The sequence below is a fragment of the Petromyzon marinus genome, chromosome 47, assembly GCF_048934315.1.
Source record: "Petromyzon marinus isolate PM22_M1 ecotype Great Lakes invasive population chromosome 47, UKy_Petmar_22M1.pri1.0, whole genome shotgun sequence".
Lineage (NCBI taxonomy): Eukaryota > Metazoa > Chordata > Hyperoartia > Petromyzontiformes > Petromyzontidae > Petromyzon > Petromyzon marinus.
This window is the reverse complement of record NC_133713.1, coordinates 11,200,679-11,228,592: the sequence shown is the minus strand read 5'-3', so window position 1 is coordinate 11,228,592 and position 27,914 is coordinate 11,200,679. Positions and strand designations below refer to the sequence as shown.

Below are 27,914 nucleotides of genomic sequence, written 5' to 3'. Positions count from 1 at the left end.
TATGCGAGTTATACCAACAATAGCAAACATAATGGAGGGGTGGTGCACTGATTAGCGAGCTGCACTATAAATCCGTTGAAACGAGTTTGATTTTCAGCCACGACCAACATCAGTGGCGAAGTTATGGGAGAACCAGTCCTTGGCTCCGCCCAGTGCCGGATGATGCTAGTTGCACAAGTAGCTACACATGTAGCTACGGGCCCAGCACTTTCAAGGGCCCCGCGCTAAATGCTTTCAAGCTATCAATTCCGGTTCAGTGATTCTGCACTTGCTCTATTACTATAGTACTATACTGCCTTCAACTTTTACGAAAGACTGGGTGTTTAAAATTAGCCATTTTTCCTGTTATCTGCCTGTATAGCAAATGAAAAAAATACAATGACTTTACTCTGCAAGTTAAAAATTCGTGTTTTTATATTTATGTTTTTTTTTTATTTTGCGCCCCTTTTAACATATGCTACAGGCCCCGCACTAGCTTAATCCGGCACTGTCTCCACCCTTCGCTAAACCGCACTGACAAGCGTGGTGTAGTATGGTAAAACAAACAACCCCGATGACCGGCACTGTGTGACGAGGCTTTCATATATGCTGCTGGATTGAGAACGACTGGTGAAAGTATTTCATGTTATTTGTGATCTATTTTAATGTTCATCGACAGACATGATCAATCCACTGCTGGATGAGGCTCCTCCCTCCCCCCCACCCTGCATGGGCCACCTAAGCAACTGATGTGTCCTGCACCCCCAGGACCAACACAAACTCAGCCCCCCTCCTCCTCCTTCTCCTCCCCCTCCTCCCCCAAATGACCCACGCACCTAAATAGAGCAAGTGTTAACAATACCTTCGGCGCTGTCAAAAGAGTTGTCGCCCGCGACTCGAGTGCGAGTAATATTGTTTTGATAATGTGTTTATTGAGGTAATTGGGCGAGCGGTGGGAGGGCGAGGGTGGCGAGTTGGTGGTGGTGGTGGTGATTGCCGGGCTGACAAATTCACCCCTCGTCTCAGCGCGCCGTTCCAGTCGGCGTCAGAGAAAAGCGGCCGTGGTCTCCACGCGGGTTAGAGCGTGGCCCCGCGTGCCCCTGCGCGTTGCCCGTGAAGTAGAAAAACGGCGGCGGTGGCGGTGGTGCCGCAGAGTTGGGGCGAGATGGCCGGGGCGAGGCGACCCGCGTGTGGCGAGTGGGGGTGGAGAGAGGCGACGATGGTCCACGCGAGCGGGGGAGATGAGGGAGTCACGAACGGAGCGGTGGTGGTGGCGATGGTGGTGGGGGTGGAGGTCAATGGAGGGATAAGAATGGAGAGATGAGAATCGGTGTGAATACGCCATTCATATCCCCACATAAATGCATTGTGTTCCAGCCAGATAATGCGATAGTCAATCTTTGAATATTTCATTTCGGGTTTTTACGTTTTAAAAAAAAACTTATTTGAGCGCTGTATTGGCATGTATGTAATGTCCGTGTATGTATATATATTTTAATGAGAGGGGGCAGGAGGGGAGGGAGCTACGGGTGAAACGTGTGTCGTCAGCACGGAGGGAGGTCGTTTAAATTTCTATTCAGGCTGGAGAAATGAAGTTATGCATTCACTGCCCTATTCAATTATTCATCCGTGTTGATATTCGCTCTTGCCATATTTCATGCATTTGTTGAGAATTATGTATTTCCAATGTGATTGTTTTGCTAATTCGTATTACGTGAATTTATATCTTTGGTCCAAGCATTGTTCATCATGATCATTACCATCATCTTTGTTATCATTAGACAGTTTATCCACTGCTGGATGAAGGCCTCTCATGCTATTGCTGTCCCTCGTGGTCCCACTTAAACAATATTGTATCAAGCATTCTACACAGGGCCTATGATTGGAAAACATACGCAGGTTGATAACATGATTCAAATTGTAAAGAAAAGTGGGCCTTGGGCAGGACACATCACGGCTGGAAGCGATCGTGGCCGATAGTCAAGAATGGAGCATTGAATTCAGCTCTAGTCCAGGTGCTATGTGGACTGTTTCATCGCAGAGTCGTGACGGATGGTGAGGACATTGGGAAACCTTCATCCAGCAGTGGAACCATCATGGCTAACGATCATGATGATATAAGATACAGAGCTATAAACACATTTTGTAACGTATGAAACTGTTAGTAACGGGCACTCACTGACACTAAGTTCATTCACAAATTGCTTTGTTCATACTCTATATTTAAACCAAGTGAGGGCCAATTTATTTTTTTATAAATTTGCAGAAAGAGGATGACGTGGCTCAGGGAGTAAACGCAAATCAGAGACGACAAATTGGCTGGGAAGGAAAGCGTTGGGCTAAAGGGCAGGACACGACGAGATTGTGGCATCACCGGAACATGAGTCATAGTGACAGTGCAGGCAGGCCTTCATCTAGCAGTAGATAAAACATAGATGGTGATGGTTAGATACCATTGAGACAATTTTCTTTTTCGAGGCTTGGATTAGATAGATACATAATTTGTGGAAAGATGTATCAGGGTCCAACACAGAGCAAACAACGCAAAGACTAGAACAAATATGGTTATACAGGAATATGAATGTACATGTCAGCTTCAATACGCCTTAAATTAAAATATATCAGTATTCAAATACAGCCTCCAAAATAATATAATCTACTCAAATTCATTTGTATAATACAATTCTGTACGTAAGAAAATGCACGAGCATGCAAAAACTCAAATAATACCTTTGTCGTCATTGTAAATTAAGTCAAGCATAACGAAAAATAATTAAGATTTAAAAATACTTTTTTTAAAAACACGCTTTAATGAAATGTACCGTATTGGTAATGGCAAAACTCCACGACTCCAGGAAGTGGCCCCGAAGCTTGCCATAACGTAAGGGGCCATGGTGATTTACAGCCAACGTAAAGACAATTAGACCCAAGCCGAAACGTAACATATAAAAAAGATGGTTTAATTTTTTTTATGATAGAGTATAGTATTGTCATCAATAAGACTTAAGTTTACGAAGTTTGCAGTCAATACCACATTGGGAAGTGGGTTAAAATTGAGTTACAAGATTTGAGGATACAACAACAGAGTGATTTAAATAAAAGCGTGTAAAATATGTGAATGCAACTTTAAATATGTGGATGCCCATATCCAGTCCTAAAACATTGACATTCACGTTAATTAGCGTGTTGGGCTTGCACGCGAACACTGCACACACACACACAGGCACACGTCGCACGAAAAAGCACATGTGCTCCTGATTTTAGGTTGAATGTGAAACATCCAAAAGTAATGCCCACAAACGACATTTCGGATGATGAAATTGTTTAGTTTTAATCCGAACACGTGACATCACGGGAAGTGGCATCACGTGCACGGTGTCACTTCCAAGCTTTCCCCGTCAAAAGTGCCATCACGTCAGGTCATTTTGACAAAACTTTAGCTAAACTTATATACAAACACATTCAAAACATTTGCATCAATATTGTTTTACTGATGTAATGTTACGTAAAAATTATTACATATTGTGCATCGGCATATTCAATTCATGTGCTATGAATGCGGGCCATAGCCCATAACATCCATCACCCATTGTATTATTTCATTTTAATGCAGCGTTATTGATGGATGTGTTGAGTTTTTGTTATAAAGACAAAGACAAATACCCCTCCTCCCCCCACCCCCGTATAGCCACAACTGACTTGTGGGCCAAGTGCTGTTAGCGAGCACCTATGAAGGTCGGTGGGACGTGTAACCAGCATCACGCCCGGCCGCCTTTGTCTTCCTCCGCCCTGACACAGGGAAGATCATAATTGCATGGGTAGTTACATTTTTTGACGTCGACATTGGCAAAACAGTTGGTGTATTATTTCACTAGCTTCCACGGGACCTTTTGACCGAACAGCTGGCTGTCTGTAACCAGAGAGATACAGACAAGAGAGGGGGAGAGGGAAGAGAGAGAGAGAGACAGGGGGATTCATTGCCTTTTCACAGCAGGCATGAAACACTCAACAAAACACCGGTGTTCAACAAAACAGCTGAAAATGTTCAAACGTTTTGTGTTTTTTTGCAGAAAACCAGGCAAACTGCCCTTTGCTATACAGCATCTCATTAATGCGTTCTGTTCAACAATTATGGCGTTTTTACAAATGTATATATATATTTTCAACGACAACGCTGGAATAAGACGCGGCTGTGAGTACGCACAACCGGACAGGGAGAAGCAGCGATGACATGAGCTCGTGTGCAGGCGATCGGAACATTATTATCACACGGCAGGATCGTGACAGCTTGGGAGGCCTTCATCCAGCAGTGGAGCGATCATGGCTGACGGTAAACGTTTATCCGCGGAGCCAAATGAGAGCCTGATTGCACGCAAAAAACACGTGTATACATCTTCAATTGAAACCTGCAATAAAGGTGCCTGGAGCGGATCAGTAGAGCAAGTAGGAGTCTGACCAACTGTCTGTGTCATCGGTGGCCGACGATGATGATGATGATGATGAAACACATGTTCCTTTTGCTGAATGTTAAAGTGCCAATCGATGTGTTTGTCTTGAACATCCGTTCCTTCGCACGGACCGTGTGACGAGGACCGGCACGTCATCATCTATGTCGAACTTCCTTCGCACCGCACGCAAGCCAGCCAATCGGAGACAGGAGCCCACAAAAGTCGCGAGCAACGGATCGACCCCACTCCCCCCTGCCACGCGCAGCCGTGGGAGGAGTTGTTTCCGACTGGCAACAAACGTCAAAATACACCTCTGCGCGTCGCAACCACACACACACCATTGGTACTCGATTCTGCATGAGACATTGTGTTTTATCTCCAAAGGTATTGATTTGTTACACACTAGCGGCGCAAGTAAATTAAGCTGCCAGGACTTCATTAACAGCGGAGAGGTTTTATAAATCACGGCGATTAATAATAGATTCCCAGCACTCACTCATACTGTACCCAAAATGAGACTCATTCTGCCTTCGCTTGAACAAGCCTCCACCTTTTCCCCTCGCCGGAACGCTCCCTTCTCCCTGTTCTGCAAAAAAGAAGGAGGGTCCATTGTTAGACGACCATGAAGAGTCTGTGTCTAATATTCTTAATCCGCGTTTTGTGCTGGACTTAATTAAGAGCCGAGATCTGATTAAGAGGAGTCATTAACACTGCTGTAGAGCCTAATTGGTTGTGAAGCTGCATGGAAACCCCGCTGATTTAAAGCGCCACTATATACGCATCGGTAATTATTATCGCGGTGGCTATGACGGCTTTACTCTTTTCTTTTCGATGGGACCCGCACCGACTCGTGAGCGCGCGCACTTTCTCACAATTATTCTCCAGCTCCGTGAGAGCGCGGCAGTTCGGTGGCAGGAGCGCATCCGTTGTGGTGGGTGGGGGATTTTTTTTGGTCGGCGTTTAAAAGTGATTTAAAAAATGTCCCCACTCGTAAAAAAAAAACCACGCCTCGCGACTGCTTCCATTCCAAACCGAATTTGCGCCGAAACCCGTAGCGCAATGCACGATTAACCGTCGGCCCCAATAAGCCCATGCCATTTCGCGGAACGCAGTGGCGAAGTTGTCAGAAGCTAAACAACAACAAAAACGCGCACTGCCATGTCCCCTTCCGTCACTGCAATTATCGATGGATAAGCGGAGGAAAAATCGGCACCGTAAATGACGGGAGAAACCAGTGTTGACTTGCCACAAAGTGGTACCCATTTTACTGGCCTCAGAGTGATGCTCAGCTGAGATTATCCTCTTCTGAGATTTGAAATTGCAACCTTCCAATTGTGAGCTGAGCGCTCTATTCACAGAGGCACGCAGCAGGAAAACGCCGGCACACATATATAAATACCGCACGCTATATTTTTCTTAAAATTGTCCAAAAAGTGTCTCTAAGTACAGATAGCAGCTAAGCGCGAAGCAATATTTGAAAGGAGAGAGACTCGGACCTGGCAAGGCGCTATACAATGAATGAAATTGATATCAATCAAAGGCAGCCTTGGGGACTGTGAAGCCGATGGTGAGGTCAATTATGTCGTCTTGACAGGATCGAGGAGATGGGGAGAGAGACGGTGAGATGTGGGCGAGTGGGGGTGTGGGAAAGGAAGTTCGGACCGGCTTTATGTGGTGGTGGGGGTCCAGGGCATGCTGTGGCTTCCGTGGTTGCTGCGTGCGCTTATCTCATTGAACGTTCACGACAACGGCCCCTGCTTTTCTGTTTAACCGGCGGCGCTGGGCTTTATTGAGGCAGGGAAACACAGTCGTAAATGCACGTTATATTGCACGCGTACGGGAAATTCAGATAGCACGCCACAGCAGAATAAACGAAAACGGCATCATCGTCGTGGCTTTAGCAGTAAACCATGTTCATGACGATGGCAAAAAAATAAATACCGACAAATTTGCAAATGATGATAATGATGATGATGACGACGAAGCCCCGAATCTCCATTCACCGCAAACACCAGGCGAGCATTTGGTACTCTCGTATGAAAAATGGCCAAACAATGGCACTCATTATTCTAATTTTAAATAGATGGCTTCCCTTTATTGCAGCATTGGCAACATTTATTTATTTATTGCTGCCGTGGCATCTGCCAGCTCTGCAATGGAATAATGGCTCCCTGCAGCCGCCTTGTAGACGAGCTCCAAGGCGGCCATGCTATGTTTGGTACTCGCCAAATAATCTCCTAAGCATCGCGTTAGGGCTAACCCTGGGACCTGTTCATGAGGATCCCAGGCACGCTTTTATTAAACTTGAATTTGCCCGGGATCGCATTAGGTCCGTTCAGGTATGCGTGGTGGTGGTTGCCGGCTGTGTTGCGGTATTGGAATAAAGAAAGGCGCAAGGACTTGGCAGTGAGAGCCCGGGGGTTGCGGGGGGGGGGGGGGGGCTTGTGGAGCTCGCTCCAGTGTCCTGGCGTCGCCTGCCATCACCCTCGGAGTCCCTGGCCAAAGCCAGCGAGACTGACTCTCTCAATGTCTCTCACCTAGCTTGCGTAAAGGCTGCCAACTCACCTCCACCTCGCTAACTGCCTATCTGTCTGCCTATCTGCCTGCTTACCTACAGACATGACTGCTCATATGTCTGCCTACCTTACGAGTTGCCTATCAACCTGCTTACTTGTCTACCTAGCCACCTACCTAAATGTCCTACCTACCTACCCGTATTTATGTCTACCTATCACTCTGCTTACCTAGCTACCTGACTGCCTACCTACTTGCCTACCTAGCTACCTGCTTACCTACATGGCTACCTGACTCCCTACCTACTTGCCTACCTAGCTACCTACTTGCCTACCTAGCTACCTGCTTATCTACCTAGCTACCTGACTGCCTACCTACTTGCCTACCTAGCTACCTGACTGCCTACCTGCTTGCCTACCTAGCTACCTGACTGCCTACCTAGTTGCCTACCTAGCTACCTACTTGCCTACCTAGCTACCTGACTGCCTACCTACTTACCTACCTAGCTACCTACTTGCCTACCTAGCTATCTGACTGCCTACCTACTTACCTACCTAGCTACCTGCTTACCTACATAACTACCTGACTTAAATTTTGATTCAAAGCTTTCGTGACTGCAGGGATTCATATTCTTGGTTCTTCATCAGGTGTTTTTTCACACCTGATGATAATTGCTTGTGTTGCAGTCGAAACGTCGTGAGAATTTTATTGTTTTATATTTTTATTATTTTATTGTTTCCCTTCTACGTGATTTTACCGAAAGAACCAAGAATATAACTACCTGACTGCCTACTTACTGACCTACCTAGCTACCTACTTACCTACCTAGCTACCTGACTGCCTACCTACTTGCCTACCTAGCTACCTACTTACCTACCTAGCTACCTGACTGCCTACCTACTTGCCTACCTGTGTACCTGCTCACCTACCTAGCTAGCTACCTCCTTGCATACTGCTTACCTGCATGTATACCTACCCACCTGCCTGTATACCGCCCTACTTACCTGCTTGCCGAACTATCTGCCTACCTACTAAGCTAACTACGTGCATGCATGCATACCCGCCCCCTTGCTTACCTGCATGTATACCGAGCTACCATTCTGTATACCGGCGATTGTTTTCACGATCCACCCCATTCACAGGTTGATGAATTGTGACGCTCTGAGGCCGTGATTTGAGTCACAAGTCACTTCTGTTTGTTGCCTTGAGGCTGCACGCTGCATCTATAGCGGCGTGGATATAAACTCGTGCGCTCTAAACATATACACGGATAGCAATTGATGATCATTTATTGCCTGCGCAATTCAATGCCACGTATCAATGCATGTGTGAGCATACGAATCAATGTCAATCAATTAATCATTATATCCTTATTACATATGACCTACTTATCCGCCCGCCTATCAATTTACTAATTGAGGCATGACACGTTTATTCTGTAGGGTTTTTTTTACGGCTCTAAGCTGCTAGTTTTTACCAAAACCTTGAGACGCAATTACTCTGTCCACAAATATAAGGAACGCACGTGCACGGATTGTGCACCGGGGCGTTACAACAACAACATCAACAACATCAACAACAACAACAAATCGCCGCGTAAATTTCACAAAAAAAGGCGAGGGGGTTACATGTCGCCACGTTTCCCCCTCAGCGGCTTGAGCTGCTCTTTCTGAAGCCATTAAAGAGCAGGTAACGAATTAAGTTAATCAGGCGAACGTAATCAATTTTAATTGGCGCTGTAAATTAGCCTGCAAAAGCCAACCCCCTCCCCCCGCCTTAGAAATTCAATGCTTTAATTATATCTATTCACCGTGCGGGTCTGCCTGCAATTCTCCCACGGCCCACGAGAGTCGCTTGAATATTCTTTGGTTCTTTCGGTAAAGTCACGTAGAATGAAAATAAAATAATAAATTGATAAAATAAAATAACACAATAATATTCTCACGACGTTTCGGCCACAAAACAATTCATTATTTTATTTTCATTCTACGTGACTTTACCGAAAGAACCAAAGAAGATGAATCCTTGCAGTCACGAAAGCTTTAAATCGAAATTTTAGTCGCTTGAATATTCTGGCTTAACGCTCTTTAAATTGTCTCTAAGCCCTCCAAGAGAACACGCCAGGCGCCATCAGCACAGCCACCACCCCCCGGCCACGTGACGAAATAAATAACGAAAGCAAACAGATACATAATTCACTCGGAATCTTGTTTTCATTCATCGGGAGTGCTTAAAGATACAATAAAACATGATCTGCTCGCCCCCGTACAGTCAAATAATGCCGCGGCAATTTAATTAACGGAGTTGAGAAATATGCAGTGTGTGTGTGTGTGAACGTACAGTGGAATGGTATATGTATTTCGCTTCTTACCTTAAACGAGGACATATCGTGTGCGATATGAATATCACGACGCAATTAACGCGTACAGTATGCGCATTGCGAAATAGTAAACAAATAATGAGGATTCTAGATTTAAAGTTTTCGTGACTGCTAGGATCCATACTCTTTGGTTCTATTGGGTAAAGTCACGTAGGTGAAAATAAAATAACAAAAAAATTAACAAAAAATCACGACGTTATATGTGCTTAAAGGTCGTGATCTGAGCGTGGCTTCTTCCACTCCAGCGCTGTCCTCCAGACAGTCTCGTCCCTTCACCTGATGAAGGCCGCTTGTGTTGTGGCCGAAACGTCGTGATTTTTTTGTGAATGTTTTGTTATTTTATTTTCACCTACGTGACTTTACCCAATAGAACCAAGAAATAATGAGGAATTCACGGCATTTTGTCAATCCACTGCTGGATGAGTGGCAGTTTGGCCATACTTCACCACGCTCGTCAGCGCGGGTTGTGGTGAAGGAGGGGGGGCCAGAACTGGTTCAGATACCACTCGCCACTTCTTTTGGCTGTGGCCCAGAGTTGAATTCAGGTAATTGGGTACGGAGCACGCGATGGGCTCCACCAGCCGCAATTATGTACGGAGCAATATTCACATTTTTAGTTGTATGTTAGTCTTTAATCGTGATCTCACACCACCATTAACACAAACAATAATTGCGTGATGTTCCAGTTTATATATATAAAAAAAACATTTGTAACGAATTTCAATAAAATCTTGGCAATAAAATATACAAATGTGTCATTCCCCTCCCAGTAATATTTGTACTTGCGCTTTACAACATTAGGAACAGATGTACAGTATGTGGGGCTCACTGCAAGAACATTGATTTATCTCAAACTTGTGTAACAACAAGCGATCGAAAATAAGATTGTACACACTGGAGCCTCCTGTACATTATTGTTGTTGCCACGTGACTGCTGAGTTCCCGATGGCAGCTAAAATTAAGAGATTGTAAAATATCAGACTGCGCATGTGTGGTCATATTCTATTACTCGACACCAATATGACATGCTGCCACCTCGAGTGTCTGATCTTGTGTAATACGAAACCTACCTCTTTGGTTCTATTCACGTGACTTTACCGAATAGAACCAGAGTATGATGGATCCTTGCAGTCAGGAAAGTTTCAAATCTAGAACGAAACCTACTAATCTGCCCATTACTAGGCATACACGAATTTACTCAGCAAAATACCCATGTCCAGTTTACACGTTCTATTTCAAGTGAACCTCGTTCGCACCGTACGTAGGCAGCCATGCTAATTGGAGGCGCAGGGAAGGACAACACTTTTTAAATAAATTCGTTTTCAATCTAAAACTCATATGAAAGCTATGGAAGCATGATCATACACATAAAGAAGGTATTCACTGATCTATATTTTATAATCGTATATTTCTGTAATGTTTTAAAAAAGAAGGCTAAACTCATGAATGCGTTAGTTCTATAGATCGGTCTGTCTCGAGCAGGGGTCACGAGAGCTCTCGTAAGGACGATTTTATGACAACATTTTCGTGCAAGTTTGTTTTGCCCTGGGGAATTAGCCTGGTAGCAAATTGGACAACCTGGTGTCCTTCTCAAGTGAGTGTGGGGTTGGCGTGACCATCGTCCATTTACAGGTCCGAGCCAGTGGTGAAGACATTCGTACGATGGGGGGCGAGTCACCTGATAGGGTAACCACTGTTAATGTCCCATGAAAATGGTGCTCGCTTTATAGACTCAGGAGGAAAGTGGAAATGAGTCAACATGTGAATGCTTATGATTTGGATGCATCACAGTGGCGAGATGTTAACTCCCTTTCCTGGTATGCAGGATGTCATGGGTTCGATCCCAACCCTGACGCCTGCTGCTGTATATTTGGAGTTTTAGTGTTCTCCCCGTGGTTGCGTGGATTTTTCTCCAGGTCCTTCGGTTTTTCCCTCAACAATTAGAAACGTGCATTTAGAGTATTTGGCTGCTATACATTTTCACGTAGTGATAAGCCACTTCGTTGAGCTATTATTTGCTGCCAGGTCGCTTCTGAAAAAGAGCTGTATAGTTTATATTGCGAACCACATGATCGATACACTGCATCATTTGACCAGAGTGTTTCAAGAACCGGCTAAGTGTTTGAGCGAGTAGCTCACAATCGCAAATCTGCGAGTTTAAATTCTCACCAGGGGTTGACTCAGCCCATCATCCCGATGCTGTTACATAACAGTGGACATGCTACCATTATACTCACCCCTGCCATATGAATGAGGAATTTCCACCTCTGGCTCAAGGGCTGTAAACAGGAGATGAGCACCAATGCCTCAATGCAGTGGGTGATCACTTCCGAGTCAATATATTTGTAATACGACAACCGGTGTCAGAAAATACTAACACCTCTCAGAGGAATGTGACATTTTCACCACTGGCTAAGCACCACCCAATGTATAGAAGTATCGCCCAAGGCTCATTTCGGCATGGGGGTCCGGTGGCACAGCGGTTAGCGCACTGGGTTATGAACCTGGAGACCTGAGTTCAATTCCCGACTATGGCCAACATCAGCGGTGAGTGATATCCAAAGTGGTGATTCTCTCCCCAGCCCTATTGCCAACGTTGCACTGCCCAGCGTGGCTGAAGTAGAGTCAAGACGACATTCATGACCGACACAGTGTGACCATTGTGGCCTTGATCCGGTAGTGGATTGTCAAAGGGGGCTCCGTGGAAACTTACAACAGTCACAATGTTTAATAATAGAGTTTTCCCTTTTTTCTGGCAACAAAACTGAAACCTTTTTTTACGAGGATTCATGTCTGCATTAACCACAATACCTGCAGTCAAAATGCAAACAAAAAACATACTACGATAATATATGCATTGTTCTTGAGACTGATTGGTCCACACCAAGGGACGGCTTTTGAGCCTCGACCCAATTGGTGCTCGACAAGATGACGCCAAAAGGCGTACAGCTCAAAGACAATGCACTATCAAAGTAATGAGGGCTCGGGGTGAGCATCTACATCATTAGACCTCCTTTGCCAGTACCAAAATATAATAGGGTTTTTCCCCTTTTTTTTGCAACAAAACTGAAACCTTTTTTTACAAGGATTCATGTCTGCATTAACCACAATACCTGCAGTCAAAATGCAAGCAAAAAACATACACCAATTGCGTCGAGGCTCAAAAGAAAGCCGTCCCTTGGTGTGGACCAATCAGTTTCAAGGACAATGTATATATTATCATAGTATGTTTTTTGTTTGCATATTGACTGCAGGTATTGTGGTTAATGCAGACATGAATCCTTGTAAAAAGGTTTCAGTTTTGTTGCCAGAAAAAAGGGGAAAAACCTTATGATTATTATATTTTGGTACTGGCAAAGGAGGTCTAATGATGAGTCACAATGTTGTTCAGTTTAAGTGTAAATTTGTGCCGATGTACTAATGAAGTCACACGAAGGTGGCGTGCACGTTTCGGTTCCATCAACAAGGTGGGGGTCTGTGAAGAGCGCGAGGGGACAGCTAAGCATCAAAGAATGCACAGAGGACCCGTGGCTCTGGGAGGAGGGTTAGGGTGTTAATTAATTGATGAATGAAAACAACAGTTGCAGTGTTGCTCGGGGCTATGGGTCTTGGGTGGTGGTGCTGTGTATGGGAAGGTAATCAGTTCCAAGTGTCACCTTGGGATGTCTGGGGGGCTTGGAGGTGGTGGTTGGGGGGGGGGTAAGGCTCGCAAACTCCCAAAGCCCACCTCTCAAAACCCACCTCGGTGCCAATGCCAATGCGCTGGGGTCATTGGTGCTGCAAGTGGTGCCACTAATGATAACGATTCACGCACAAATACTGTTTGTTCCGTGGGGTGGCTGGTGCTGTCAGCGAGGAGCACCTATGAAGCCAGGCACGGCACACAAGGTGGGTAGTGTGCTCGGCACCACGCCTGGCCACATTTGTCGCCCTAGATGTCTACATGCCGCATCAGGTACTTAGTAAGGGCCGAGTTGACCGAGGGGACGTCCAGGACCAGTTATGATACCACTTACCGCTCATGTCAGCCATTGCCAGGAATTGAACTCGGGAGTGCCGGGTTCATCGCGCAGCATGCTGACCGCTAAGCTACCCCTCCAATTTGTTAATAACACATTCGAATGCACAATACCCACACACTTACGTGTGTACAGGCACACACACACACTTAAGTGTGTACAGACACACACACAAAAAGTTGTCTGTATAGCCATATGTACTGTTTTGGTAAGTGCTGTTTATGAGCACCAATTATGCCTGCCACGATACACGAGGGGGTGGTGTAGTCAGCACAATGTCCGGCTGCCTTTAGCTTCGCCATGCTCGAATTGACAAACTGCATCACGCACTCATTGATGGCTAAACCCAAGCTATAAACTATTCTTTTTATTTTTCCAGGTAAAGCCCACTGAGCTACACAAAGCTCTTTTTCAGAAGCGAACCTGGCCACAAATGACAGCTCAAGCAAGTGGCTTATTGTGTGGAATTGTATAGCAGCAGCCAAATATTCCAAACGCGTGACGTTGAGTCCACATGTGATGCGAAAATCCGGAGGGCCTTGATAAAAATCCACGCGAACACGGGGAGAGCACGCAAACACCAAATATACAGGGTCGGGATCGAACCCACGACCTCCTGTATACCAGGCAAGGTAGTCACCATCTAGCCACCTTGGCGCCGTATTGACCCTGGGTGGAGGTTCTCGAAAGCTTGTGATAGCACTGGCTACTGATGTTATCCAGGGCTGGGAATCAAACTCAGGTCGTTTAGTTCACTAACCACTCTACCACCGCTGCCTCTCAAAAACACACGCATGTATATACAAACACACACGCACAAGCATAAACATAATCTTTGTAGCCCCATAGACCATAAAAGCAAGAGTTGTTAGTGAGTTGTAAGTAAAGAAGAAGAACCATCACCACATGTATAAGCCCAACGCTGACATTGACGCACAACAACAGGCACGGATGTTTATCGCTGAGTCAACATAACGGATTTGGATGACCGCAGTTAGCCACAACAAACCAATTGGAGCAGATGATTGCTGGTTTTAATAATACAAGTTCATGAGCAATAGCCCCGGGGGGAGAAAATACACTGAGATGCAGTGGCACCTGCCCCGTTTTGCGTTTCGGCTTTTGTAGCACTCGGGGAGATAATCACCGAAGGGTCTTCCCTTTGGGGCGCGGGGTAGCACAACGCGACCCAACGATTCGACGCCGGAGCGGGGGAAGCACGCGCAGCAGCGACCGGTACGTGCGGAGTTACACAGCTGTGCGAGCAGGTCGGGGTGGGTTGACTGCAACTCGTGCGACCGTGAGGTTCGACACACACAGAAAGCATCTTGGGATGTTAAATGTAAATTCAGTGGAACTAAAAAAACGCATTCCGATAAACTGACTCCATGCGGTTCTGAGCACTGTGCCAAATGGCAAAAATGAGTGTAATCTACAATTCAAGTGGCTCGCTAGCAGAGTGTGCATAATCGCTTTGTCAATCCACCGCTGGATGACGGCTTCCCCGTGGCATGTCGGTCACGGGGGTTGTTGGACCGTCGTACCGGACCGCGCTGGTCCGCTGGTCAGTACCGGCGATGGCGTGACCCCGACCGGCTCGGATATCGCCCCCCACCGACATCAGCCATGGCTGGGAATCGATCCCATGTGTTTATATCGCGGTGCACTAACTACGGCGTCACCGCTCCACCCCAGAGCATTGCAATTAAAAGGTTGAAATTTCAGCCGAAGGTGTACCGCTGCTCTCGGCATTAACGTCACGACAGCGAATGCCAAAGCCGTTCTCAATCCCGTATCTTTTTCGCCGTTATGATCCAATGCAGATATCTGTGATGGGATTTAAAAAAAAAAATAATCTCTCTCTCTCTCTCTGTCTCGTGCGTCCTTCCTAATTGGAGTTACGCACCCTCGGCTGTATACACCGCGATCCTAATAATGATCACGGCTCGTATTTGCTCCCGAGATCCCAGCGCAGCTCGGCGCAATTACACAGCGCGGAGGCGGGTTGCCTCGGAATGACACGCGCGCTCGTTCGCCAAGGGCAAGTTGTACCAATCTCACGGGCGCCAATTGACGGTCGTGCAACCGCGCAAATGAAACGCACGCAATGGCCTGGTGGGTCTCTCGCGAGAAAGCCTCTCGAGCAATATTTTGTCCGAGCGCGTTTCGGCCCCACGCCACGAACTGCGAGCCGTTTGAGAGACCTGTCAACGCTCACAATTGTGAGCCGCGCAACGCAAACAAACTTGTAAAAAAAGAGAAACGCCTATTTTACCAAACAAAAGAATTAATGAAAAAACGTTACCAAAATATGGTTAAAGCCGGCCAAGATGTTTTTTTTGCTTCAATCTCTGCTATTTATTTTCATGGAAATGTGACATTTTACAATACTCCTTCTTACACATATTACAAACTACATTTCAGGAAACAGAGAAATAGAGTTTAAAGAAATCTTTAATACTTTTTGTAACGTAACATTTTTCCCCCCAAATATGTTCAACCTTACTTTTTCATGTCATGAATGCGCAGCTTTCAAACGCCCAAAAGCAAACGCTGGGGCGAGCACTGGGGACACTAAAAGGAGGAAAGATTGATGGCCGCGTGCCAGGCCTGCCCTGGCTCATTTCCCTTTGCAGTGACAGCCATGGCAAATTCTGCTGACCATGGGTTCCATATCCCAGCGAAGGGGTCCACGTTGGGTTGAAGGGACCAAGCCCTTCACGTTTCATCATCGTGAGATGTTATGTAGGCCATCGGGGTGTAAGTAAAAAAAAAAACCCTCAATACCAGCCACATTGGAGGAGTCGTAGGACTTGTGCGTTGACCTAACGGCTTTGCCTCTGAGTCACGATGAAAATGCTTCCCCCTTTATCCCAATCCGCACGACCCGCACAGGAGGCAGAGCCACGTGCGACTGCACTAAATTCTCTGGCACGTGGCCGTGACGGGTGGTGCAAGGATCCTTCATCGTGTCCGTCCGGTGCTCGCCGAGCTGCATTGGCTTTCGGTCGTCCAACCAATTCATTATAAAGGTCGCGCTCATCGCACACAGAGTGAGTGCCACAAATGAACCACAATACCGAGCTGCCGATCTCGTCAAGGAGCATGAACCATCACGCGAACTCCGCTCAGCCCCGCAGCGGCGGCTTTTGGCTGAGCCATCGAACAAAGACGGTGGTCACCGCATCGAAGCGCGGCGCTTTCAGATGCGCTTCTGCGGCCGTCTGGAACGCTCTTCCTTCCGATATTAGGAAGCCACTTGGAGCTATGCACTTTTAAATTTCGATTGAAAGCAAATTTCTTTAGAACTACTTTTTTTTGTTTAGTTGGTTGTCCTTCCCCGGCACCTCCGATTGGCCACGGTTGGCTACGTACGGTGCGAAAGAAGTTCAACATTCGTGCATAAGTCCAGCTGTGCCCAGAATGACTCTGAGATTGTGGAGAATGGCCTTGAGCGAGCCCCTCCTACAAGGTCCAGATGATCGTAGACGGCGAAAGTAAAGATTTAGAAGTTCAGTTAAATGATGGGCATAACGGTGGCTGAAAGAATGTCTACGTTTGGTGATGTTGGGGTTGTGGAAGAGGAGCTGGACGTATTTATGCAATTATTGCTGGACTGCCTAAAGGCAATTTTCAGCATGAATGTAATACAATTAATGAATAAATTGATTACAACAATAATAATAATAATGATTTTTAAAAATCCTCCGTAATTTAACAAGTTATTCAGGGGAAACATCGAAGAAAAAAAACATCAAAGATAATTTCAACCTATCATTAAATCAGAGAGTTATTTAGGCAACGAGCCAAGATATACTGTACACATGCATGAATCACCATACTACAAAGCAGAACATTCACACTGTTCATTTCACAAGGTTATCGATGTCTGCTAACGTTCGACATTTGGTCGGGGAAGGGGGGGGGGTCTACAGATTTAAACGTCTTTTGCAACCCGAGGCATTTGAATATAATAAATTAGTAATGCAAGATTTGGTGCTTACGTGAGCCAATAAAAAGCAGAGAGTTCACCGTTACTGGCTGTGTGTGTGTGTACGGTTTCACCTTCTCCGAAACTGCAGTGAAGATGAAATCGAGTCCAAAACAAGAGTATGTTCTGATTTAATAACGTGTATAGTTTGTGCAACACAGCTGTTCCATTATAACACCCGTCCACACTTCACCGCAGCAGGACCAGCAGGTATCTTAAAATTGCATGGTGGCGTTAAATTGTTTAAATATTTTTTAAAAGTAGGTATTCGGAAAGTATTTTAAATGACATTATGGCACTTTGATAATTATTCAGTCATAGCTACGTGCACTTTTAACAATGCAGGGAGTGAATGGTGTGTGCCTCACATTAGTCAATCCATAATAACAGCTGCTAAATAATCTATGGGGTGGAGTGGTGGCATAGTGATTGGCACACTTCTGTTTGAGCCAAGTTGAGATTCCCAGCCAGCGGAGAGTGATCTCTGGGATTGGTCCTGAGTCTCTCCTTTGCTCTCTTGCATTAACCAGCGCAGTGAAGTATGGTCAAACAACCCTCCCCCATAGCCGACACCCCAATTAACATTTTGTCCCACTTTATTTTCTCTTCTAAGGCAGTCATTCTGGCAACGGAGCACTTTACAAAAAAAAATATTTTTTATTTCAATCATCGTCATTAATTTGCCACGGTCAGTCCACTGCTGGATGAAGGCCTTCCAAAATCGGCCACCACCTCTCACGATGCACGTTGAATTTCATTCGCACCGTACGCAGCCAACAATGTTCATCGGAGGTGCGGGGAAAAGACAAGAAACGAAACACAAAGCGCAGTCCAGATTGTTACGTCAATCCTGCGACGGCGTAACACTCCACCCACAGCCTGCATCCAGTTAATTTATCTGCAAAATTATTATTTATAATTAAGCGGTAATGGAAGCGTAAGTCAATCAAGCAAACAAGCAGCGGTTGAGTTAGTTTGTTGTTCCTGAGGGAGGAGCGGCTCATGGGCCAATTGCGCTGTCGTTAAAAATGCCACCACAATTAGACCGATCGGTCAGCGGGGGTGGGGGGTGAGGGGAGGGGGTAGGGGGGGCAATGAGGGGGGGCAATGTGGGGGCAATGGGGGGGGGGCTGATGGCGGGCGGGGGGGGACAGCGTGTTAAAGGAAATGAAGCAGGAAACGTGAAGCCATCCATCTCGTGCACGTTCTGCCTATCAGGGACCGCATTCCCCGGGGGCTGTCGACTTTCTGGGTGGCTGCCTCGGAAACGAGGCATTGCCCGGGGGCTGTGGGAGGTGGACAATTTGATAAAGAGAGCCGTGAGGTGGCGGAGGACAGAGTTAGAATGGGGATAGCCCGGGTGTGGGGGGGGCTGAGAGCAGAGACTTCCCTTGGCTGGTGGGTGTTTGGTGGATGAGTGGGTGGTTGACATCTTAGTAATAAGTGGGGCAAGCCACCTTTTCCGCACAGAGCAAAGCCCGCACGTAATTCGCAGCGAACCGTAGGTCTCTCACACCCGTGCGGTCGACTGCAATGACGTTACACAGCAGTGCTCGTACCAAACCTCGGGTACGAATCAATTTCTGCTGCCAACCGAACCCAGATGTCAATTTCCCGACTGTACCGGGTCAAACATCGGACTGGTGGCAACCCTCGTGATAAGACTGATCACCCCAACACTCTCATTAAGCTTCAACATGCAGTGGGATACGGTTGTATTGAATGTATTTATATGCCTATTGAGAGAGAAAGTGTCAAGCCTAACTGGACAGTCACCCTTTAAACGTAAACCTTTAAACTAAGGACAAGCTTGAAAAAGGTTGCCAATATCCTTAAATAAATAAATGGACAATCTAAATGAAAATGTTTCTCGTAAGCGAGTCTCCTCACACGAGGAACAATTATTCCATCTCATTTACATCTTAAATTTGCTAACTCATTTACATATTATTTAAACCGATCAATCAGTTGCTTAATGAGCATGACTCCATTCTGGCATGGTTTATCTGGCGGTGAGATGGTGCAGCAGCAGCATCATCGTTCACCGCTTCTTGCAGAGGGTTGCGATTAGGGCCCTTCTGCCCGCCCCAGTAAATACCGCTTTGGGGGTACATGAACCGTAAAGACACCACGTGCTCTCAGCCCCATTGTGACGTCAGTCTAAGAAGAGCATGCCCATTCATGTTGTGCCAGCGCCACGGTCCTAATTTGCAATCAAGAATTACTCGCAAATTACTTAATTGGGAAACACGTGGCAGTCGTCAGATGTGAAAAGTTAGCAGGACGCTCTGGAAAAAGAGTATGAGTTGGTAGGGTTAGGCAGGTAATAATAATCATTGACATTCATGAGGTGCAATTTCATCCAAGGATCTCAGTGCCCAGTGCGGGTCAATGTGGGTTCATGAAAGGTCATAGCATGCAAAATCCACAAAAAACTGAACACATTCGTCGAAAACACTACCTTGAATGAAATAACATAATTGACGACGTTTTGGGCAACGAACCTTCTTCATAGCACATCTGCCTAATAAGGCCGCAGTGTTATTCATGAGCGTGTTGTATTTGATGTTGTTGTTAGTTGCGCCTGTGAACCACCGCCATTGCGGCAGCAGAGTAAGGCAACAATTATTCGTTTTAATTTCGGCACGAGGTGACTGATGATGAAAATGAGTTGGGTGTCGGACTGTCCGAGATCGACCGCAGGACCCCTCACTCGCAACTCGCTTGGTAGCGACCCAAAATCAGCGTCGACTCCGCGAGTCGCGAACCTTGCGGAGACTCATCACGTGGTGGCACCTCCCCCGGGCAGGTGAGCCACGCAACACCTATTGGTTGCGATGAGAAAGCAAGCGAAGGGAAATACATGCTGAATTAATTCGCAATGTGTATCAGCTTTTGTTCATTCGCGATCAATGCAGGCGACTTGTATTCGGGATTTTTCACCCAAAGGTGCTTGACTTAAACAAAAAAAAATACTTTCAAAATGTCAACCGCAATTATTGGACTGAGCTTGGTCATCGCGTGAGTTGCACTCTATGTTTATTTTGAACTTATTTTGTCGGCCTTCTTCTTTCGTGTCGTGAGCTGAAATTGTGTGCGTGTGTCGGGGTTGTTCAGCAATCGAGTAGCGTCTGCGAAGGCTTGGTGGGAGCAAGACGGTCGCCTACACGCGGTACTCGTGTCAAGTGCGTCTCTCTCGATGCAAGTAATGTACAGCCCAGACAACAGTGAATGTCAACAACCGGCTCCTGAACATGGACCTGGATATGAATAACAGCGTTAAATTGTCGGTGTGTGTGTGTCAGCGGTAATGTAGCGGTTAGCGCGCTGCGCTACGAACCTGGCGACCCGGGTTTGATTCCCGCTCACGGCCAACACCAGTGACGATTATCTGAACCGGTCCTGGACCTCTCCTAGGTCGACTCAGCCTCAAATGAGTATCTGGTGCGGTGTGTAGTAAACATCGCCACTGGGGAGACAAAAGCGGTCGGGCGTGGTTTCTGGCCATCCATCCCCTCGTGTACCTTTCCGGCTTTTATAGGTGCTCGCTAACAGCACTTGCCCCTACAGTCTGTTAAGACTATACGGGGGATATTTGTCTTTGCCATTAGCTCTTTTCGGACTATATTAAATGACTGTGGTCCAAATGTTCCTAATGGTTAGAGAGGGGAAAAAATATCCTGACCAGAATACCTTGCATCCAGTCCTAAGTTAATGTTAATCACATGTATTAATGTAATATTTTAATAACAAATTCAGGTTTTAAAACATATAAATCAGCGTCACTTATGCAACCGCACCGCGCAATCCGCAAACGCGGAGCAGATGCGGCCGCTTATGGATAAAAAAAAAAGAATTCAGCCAACGAATGATGAGTTTTTATACGTGTGAGAGAAAACCCACGCGTGCGAGGTGGCAACGCTCGATCCCCGTGCAGAAGGGACAGGTGACATTTAGTCCACATTTTCCCGCTCTGCCCTCTCTCGGCGAGCCAAGGTACACGCCGTCTCTTCGACGCCCACGGGAATGGAGTTTCGCCGAATTAGTGTGGTGATCTATCAACCCTGGAGTCACGCGAGTCACGTGGGTAGTCACCACAGCCAGGCTATTGACATCAAGCTGTTTAAGTGAATTTGTACATTGGTATAAGGAACATCAATTAAGCAATATCTGTTCTTGATGGTGAACGCGGCCATTTTAGCAAAGCCATTTGCTATTTTTACTGTTGGGGAAACATGTTATTTGACTGCCGCCTAAGTTGTATTACGTTAACGTTGTTATTTATAGCGCACATGTTTGTCGATAGTACCTGTCCTCAATTATACAAAAAAATAAAGCATCAAAAACACGCCGTGTATTACCCCTTCATTCTGTTACTTTTGTGTTCTGTAAACAATTATTAAATTACCCATGCTTTCAGCCAGGAACATTTCAGCTCTGTGGTTTAGTTTGGAAACGGCTCTGCCTTTAATGTGCTAATGTGTTTTCTGTGCCAAGAAAGCTCGGCTCACCGAGAGCTCCATGTACCACAGCATGCACCTAGATGCAATGTGCTTTTTCAGTGGCATCACCCTCACATCTTGATTTCATCGCGATTAATACAGTAGAGTTGAATACATTACAGAGTGCATTGTCGTGTAGTGTAGACTAGTGTATTGTATAGTGTGGTGTATAGTAGTGTAGTGTATAGTGTAGTGTATAGTGTAGTGTAGACGAGTGTACAGTAGTGTATAGTGCAGTGCATTGTAGTGTATAGTGCAGTGTATTGTAGTGTATAGTGTCGTGTGTTGTAGTGTATAGTGTAGTATATTGTAGTGTATAGTGTAGTGTATTGTAGTGTATAGTGTAGTGTATAGTGTAGTGTATAGTGTCGTGTATTGTAGTGTATAGTGTCGTGTATTGTAGTGTATAGTGCAGTGTATTGTAGTGTATAGTGCAGTGTATTGTAGTGTATAGTGTAGTGTATTGTAGTGTATAGTGTCGTGTATTGTAGTGTATAGTGTCGTGTATTGTAGTGTATAGTGTAGTGTATTATAGTGTATAGTGCAGTGTATTGTAGTGTATAGTGTAGTGTGTTGTAGTGTATAGTGTAGTGTATTGTAGTGTATAGTGTCGTGTGTTGTAGTGTATAGTGTCGTGTATTGTAGTGTATAGTGTCGTGTATTGTAGTGTATAGTGTAGTGTATTGTAGTGTATAGTAGTGTATAGTGTAGTGTATAGTGTCGTGTATTGTAGTGTAGTGTATTGTAGTGTATTGTGTAGTGTATTGTAGTGTATAGTGTAGTGCATTGTAGTGTATAGTGCAGTGTATTGTAGTGTATAGTGTCGTGTGTTGTAGTGTATAGTGTAGTATATTGTAGTGTATAGTGTAGTGTATTGTAGTGTATAGTGTAGTGTATAGTGTAGTGTATAGTGTCGTGTATTGTAGTGTATAGTGTCGTGTATTGTAGTGTATAGTGCAGTGTATTGTAGTGTATAGTGCAGTGTATTGTAGTGTATAGTGTAGTGTATTGTAGTGTATAGTGTCGTGTATTGTAGTGTATAGTGTCGTGTATTGTAGTGTATAGTGTAGTGTATTATAGTGTATAGTGCAGTGTATTGTAGTGTATAGTGTAGTGTGTTGTAGTGTATAGTGTAGTGTATTGTAGTGTATAGTGTCGTGTGTTGTAGTGTATAGTGTCGTGTATTGTAGTGTATAGTGTCGTGTATTGTAGTGTATAGTGTAGTGTATTGTAGTGTATAGTAGTGTATAGTGTAGTGTATAGTGTCGTGTATTGTAGTGTAGTGTATTGTAGTGTATTGTGTAGTGTATTGTAGTGTATAGTGTAGTGCATTGTAGTGTATAGTGCAGTGTATTGTAGTGTATAGTGTCGTGTGTTGTAGTGTATAGTGTAGTATATTGTAGTGTATAGTGTAGTGTATTGTAGTGTATAGTGTAGTGTATAGTGTAGTGTATAGTGTCGTGTATTGTAGTGTATAGTGTCGTGTATTGTAGTGTATAGTGCAGTGTATTGTAGTGTATAGTGTAGTGTGTTGTAGTGTATAGTGTAGTGTATTGTAGTGTATAGTGTCGTGTGTTGTAGTGTATAGTGTCGTGTATTGTAGTGTATAGTGTCGTGTATTGTAGTGTATAGTGTAGTGTATTGTAGTGTATAGTAGTGTATAGTGTAGTGTATAGTGTCGTGTATTGTAGTGTAGTGTATTGTAGTGTATTGTGTAGTGTATTGTAGTGTATAGTGTAGTGTATTGTAGTGTATAGTGTCGTGTATTGTAGTGTATAGTGTCGTGTATTGTAGTGTATAGTGTAGTGTATTGTAGTGTATAGTGTCATGTATTGTAGTGTATAGTGTAGTGTATAGTAGTGTATAGTGTAGTGTATTGTAGTGTATAGTGTAGTGTAGTGTATAGTGTCGTGTATTGTAGTGTATAGTGTCGTGTATTGTAGTGTATAGTGTCGTGTATTGTAGTGTATAGTGCAGTGCATTGTAGTGTATAGTGTAGTGTATAGTAGTGTATAGTGCAGTGTATAGTAGTGTATAGTGTAGTGTGTTGTAGTGTATAGTGCAGTGTATAGTAGTGTATAGTGTAGTGTGTTGTAGTGTATAGTGTCGTGTATTGTAGTGTATAGTGTCATGTGTTGTAGTGTATAGTGTCGTGTATTGTAGTGTATAGTGTAGTGTATTGTAGTGTATAGTGTCGTGTGTTGTAGTGTATAGTGTCATGTATTGTAGTGTATAGTGTCGTGTATTGTAGTGTATAGTGCAGTGCATTGTAGTGTATAGTGTAGTGTATAGTAGTATTGTGCCTCCATAGAGCCCAATGTGTTTGCTTACCAACCAATTCCCTGTTAACGACTGGCTTTAATAGGTACAGTAAATATTAATGCCTTGATTAACCATGTTTATGCTAATATTTTGCGTTTATAATGTATTATGTATTATTATCCGTTGTTTAAATATTATGAAGTCCTTTTTTTTGGTTGAAAAAGGGTAAATGTCGATGGTATCGGAACGAATTAAGCCTTTAAATTGTATTTCCTGTACTCGCTTAGCAACTAAAAATCACTAAACGACCCGTTTCGTGGAACCAATGACCGTCAACATTATGAGACCTCCTTTGCCAGAAACAAGATATAGGAATAGGTTTTACCCTTTTAACTGGCACAAAAACTGACACCTTTATTCAAGGCATCATGTTTGCAATGACCACAACACAAGCAGTCAAAATGCAAACAAAAAAGACAACTCTGATAATAATATGCACTGTCCTTGAATTTGATTGGTCCACACCCGAGACAGCTTTTCTTAGAGCCTAGTCTCCATTGGTGTTGGACCAGAAGACACCAAAAGGCGTACGCCAAAAGGCGTACAACTGAACGCCTTTTGGCGTCTTCTGGTCCAACACCAATGGAGACTAGGCTCTAAGAAAAGCTGTCTCGGGTGTGGACCAATCAAATTCAAGGACAGTGCATATTATTATCAGAGTTGTCTTTTTTGTTTGCATTTTGACTGCTTGTGTTGTGGTCATTGCAAACATGATGCCTTGAATAAAGGTGTCAGTTTTTGTGCCAGTTAAAAGGGTAAAACCTATTCCTATACCAATGACCGTCGTTAAGAGAGGTTCTACCCTACATTACGATTACTGTTGCTTACAGCCCTTTGCCAATCCACTGCTGGATGAATGACTCCCCATGCGTGCTGGCCACGTGGAGTTGCTGAGCCATACTGCAGCGTGCTGGTCGGTGGAAGGGGGCCCAGGGCTGGTTTGGATATCACTCGCAAGTTGAGTTCGCCATGGCACGGAATCCAACTCTGGTGCGCAGATTCACAGCGCAGCGCTTTAACGACTGTGTCACCGCACCCCCCACCCCCATATATATAAATATGATTTACGCATTTTATAGGCTTCGTGTCCATGTCCACTGCACATTTACATCGTATCTAAACAACAAATTAAACGGCCCTTGTAATGTCTAATAACGATTTGACAGCCATACAAATATTGTGCGTTTCAATCGATCGGCTTCTGTGCCCGGCGCGTCCGTTGCCTTGACCGGCCAGCACACTTCTTCCTGCGCTGCAAAGACGGCTGAGATGCGCGCTCTAGGTTGACGTATTTCACGTCGCGCACGGACTGTGAGAATTATAGCGATTAGTGTGCTGCGTCGAGATGGGCCCTGTTCGTGTACGCACGCCACGGCAGGCCGTCGTGTTTTGAAGGGAACGTTTAGCCAAATGTGTCAAGGCAAGCCTCGTGAGTCACAACAGGCAAGGGTGTCCACGATTTACCCCACCGATCGCCTTGCCGCGTGGTCCTCAGTTGGTCGTAGTGCAGTCCCGCGTGTAAAGACAGAGCAGGGGAGCGGTCCGCGCAGCTGACCGACTCGGTGACACCTGGGTTCGACCCAGTGCCGGATGCTCCTAGTAGCAAAAGCAGCACATGCTACGGGCCCCGCACTTTCAAGGGCCCCGCGCTAAACGCTCTCAAGCTATCAATTCCGCTTCAGTGATTCTGCACTTGCTCTATCACTAGAGTACTATACCGCCTTCAACTTTTATGAACGACTGGGTGTTTAAGGTCAGCGATTTGTCGTATTATCTGGTTGTATAGCAAATGAAAAAATACAATTACTTTACTATGCAAGTAAAAAATGTGTGTTTTAATGTGTGTGTTTTGTTTTATTTAGGGCCCCTTTATAACATCATGCTACAGGCCCCGCACTAGCTTAGTCCGGCCACGACCGATGCTGGGCACCCGTCCTCTTCACATATCTCCACTCTCCGGCGTGGTGAAGTATGGTTAAACAAAGCCTCATTAATAACACAGTGGAGGTTTGCACATTATAATAATTAAGTACAAACAGCATCTTAGCGAGCTCTTCAACTGAACGATGAACGTTGCGTGCCGTATTAAACAACCGTTTTCAATTGAAATCTCCAGCAACGAACGATGTAGCGGGCCATTATGTGCTTTATTGATGTCAACATAGAAACCGGGGAAATATTTCCGCACGCAGGTAAGTAACCTACTCAGACGACCTCGCAGGAGCTGAGAAAATCTCAGCAGTTGAAAACAATGGAGGTGTCCCCCACCACCACCACCGCCAACCCAAATCTGTCCACCCAGCAGTATCAATGGGTTCACCACAGTTCTACCATTGGCAGGGCACGTGTGGTGGGGTAAAGTGTGGGTATCCCACCTGGCCGGCGTGGAGCAATATACCCTGTCGAAGGGACTTTCCCTAGAGCTCTCTCTCGAGTGGAGGCGCCTGCACCAGCAGTGGCGTCGGCATGCAAATCACAGGGCTGCGGAATTTGCCTTTTAACGACATCCTCAGAAAAAAAATCTGGGATCGCTTGGAAAACCAGGGCAATGACGTCCCGTTTACGGCAGCGGCATTGTGAACGCGACCTTGGTTTGAGAGAGGGAGGCAACACAGACGGCGTGGGATGCCACACCAAGTTACTTGGATCTCCATCTGCAGATGAACGAGGACTGCTGATCAACCAACCTTTGTTTCAGATGTGCATCAATAATCCATGACAGGTCCGTCCCAACAAAAATCGCGCCGTCCCTTAATAAAACACACGAGGTGATGATTCGCTGGTCTACAATTGAGCGGGATTGCTTTAAAGGCATTTCTTTGCTACGGCAATACATACAACCGTTCGTTTAGAATGTATTATTTTTAGACGGGTACTTAGAATGTATTTGTGCGCAGGATCTCGGGTTGTCCCTTTAAGTGGGTGGGGCGCGCATACCTGAGAGCCACGCTCGAGACATCCGAACACGTGCCAATTGTCCCTTCCCGTTCTCAATTCGCTTTAACAAAACGAAACCTTCGTCTGCTCGAAGAATAGCTCCTTGAAGCAAAAAAATAAAACCCCACAAACACTTACGAATGAACAACTTGCGGTAAATGGATCCTTCAGTAAGTGGCACACAAAAACCACGGGGATTATTTTTTTTCTTACAAAATGGACACCGAAGCCCCCCACCCACCCCCCCTTCGGAACCAAAATAGCTTTAGCCAATTTTTGTTTACTTACTTTGTTCCATTTTTGCTGTTCTGTTATCATGCACAGACGCACTTAAATCCGCTGGCATTTGTAACGCGCTGGCAGGAAGTGAGGGTGGGTGGGGGACGGACGTCGAAAATCACGGCAATTATTTGATCAGGAAGGGGCTCAGGAGCGAGTGCGGGGGAGGGAGGCGACGCTGCCCCTGCCAGGCGAGAGATGTCCGCCAGGCAGGCGGCTCGTGGCGGTGGCTCCCGGGCCCCACAGTCACCGCCCGTCTTGGGGTTATCCCCGACGCCGCGAACAAATGATCTCAGCCTCGGCTGTTGCTCTACAGGGGGAGGAGAACGAGAAAAACAATTGGTGAAAGAAATAATGAACTAACATCTCTTTCCGCAGCCGCCGCCGCCACCCCCACCACCCATCACTTCCCTTTACAACAACAACAACCCCCCTCCACTACCTCTGTTTAGACAAGCAGAACGTTTGGAAACTGCACAGCCTTGGTTCGTTTAAGGGTCGCTTATTATTTCAGTGTGTGCGTAACTTGAAAGGTAACGTTTG

The 27,914-nt window shown here is 45.5% G+C and overlaps 1 long non-coding RNA gene across 2 annotated transcripts in view; it reads right to left on the bottom strand.

Moving 5' to 3' along the window:
* Nucleotides 1-24,678: 24,678 nt before the first annotated feature.
* LOC116952518 (uncharacterized) overlaps nt 24,679-27,914 on the bottom strand; it is a 64,725-nt gene continuing 61,489 nt past the window's right edge. For both annotated transcript variants that reach the window (XR_012947058.1, XR_012947059.1), the window contains one exon: nt 24,679-27,681. This is a non-coding gene — a long non-coding RNA (uncharacterized LOC116952518). The remainder of the gene's footprint in view (nt 27,682-27,914) is intronic.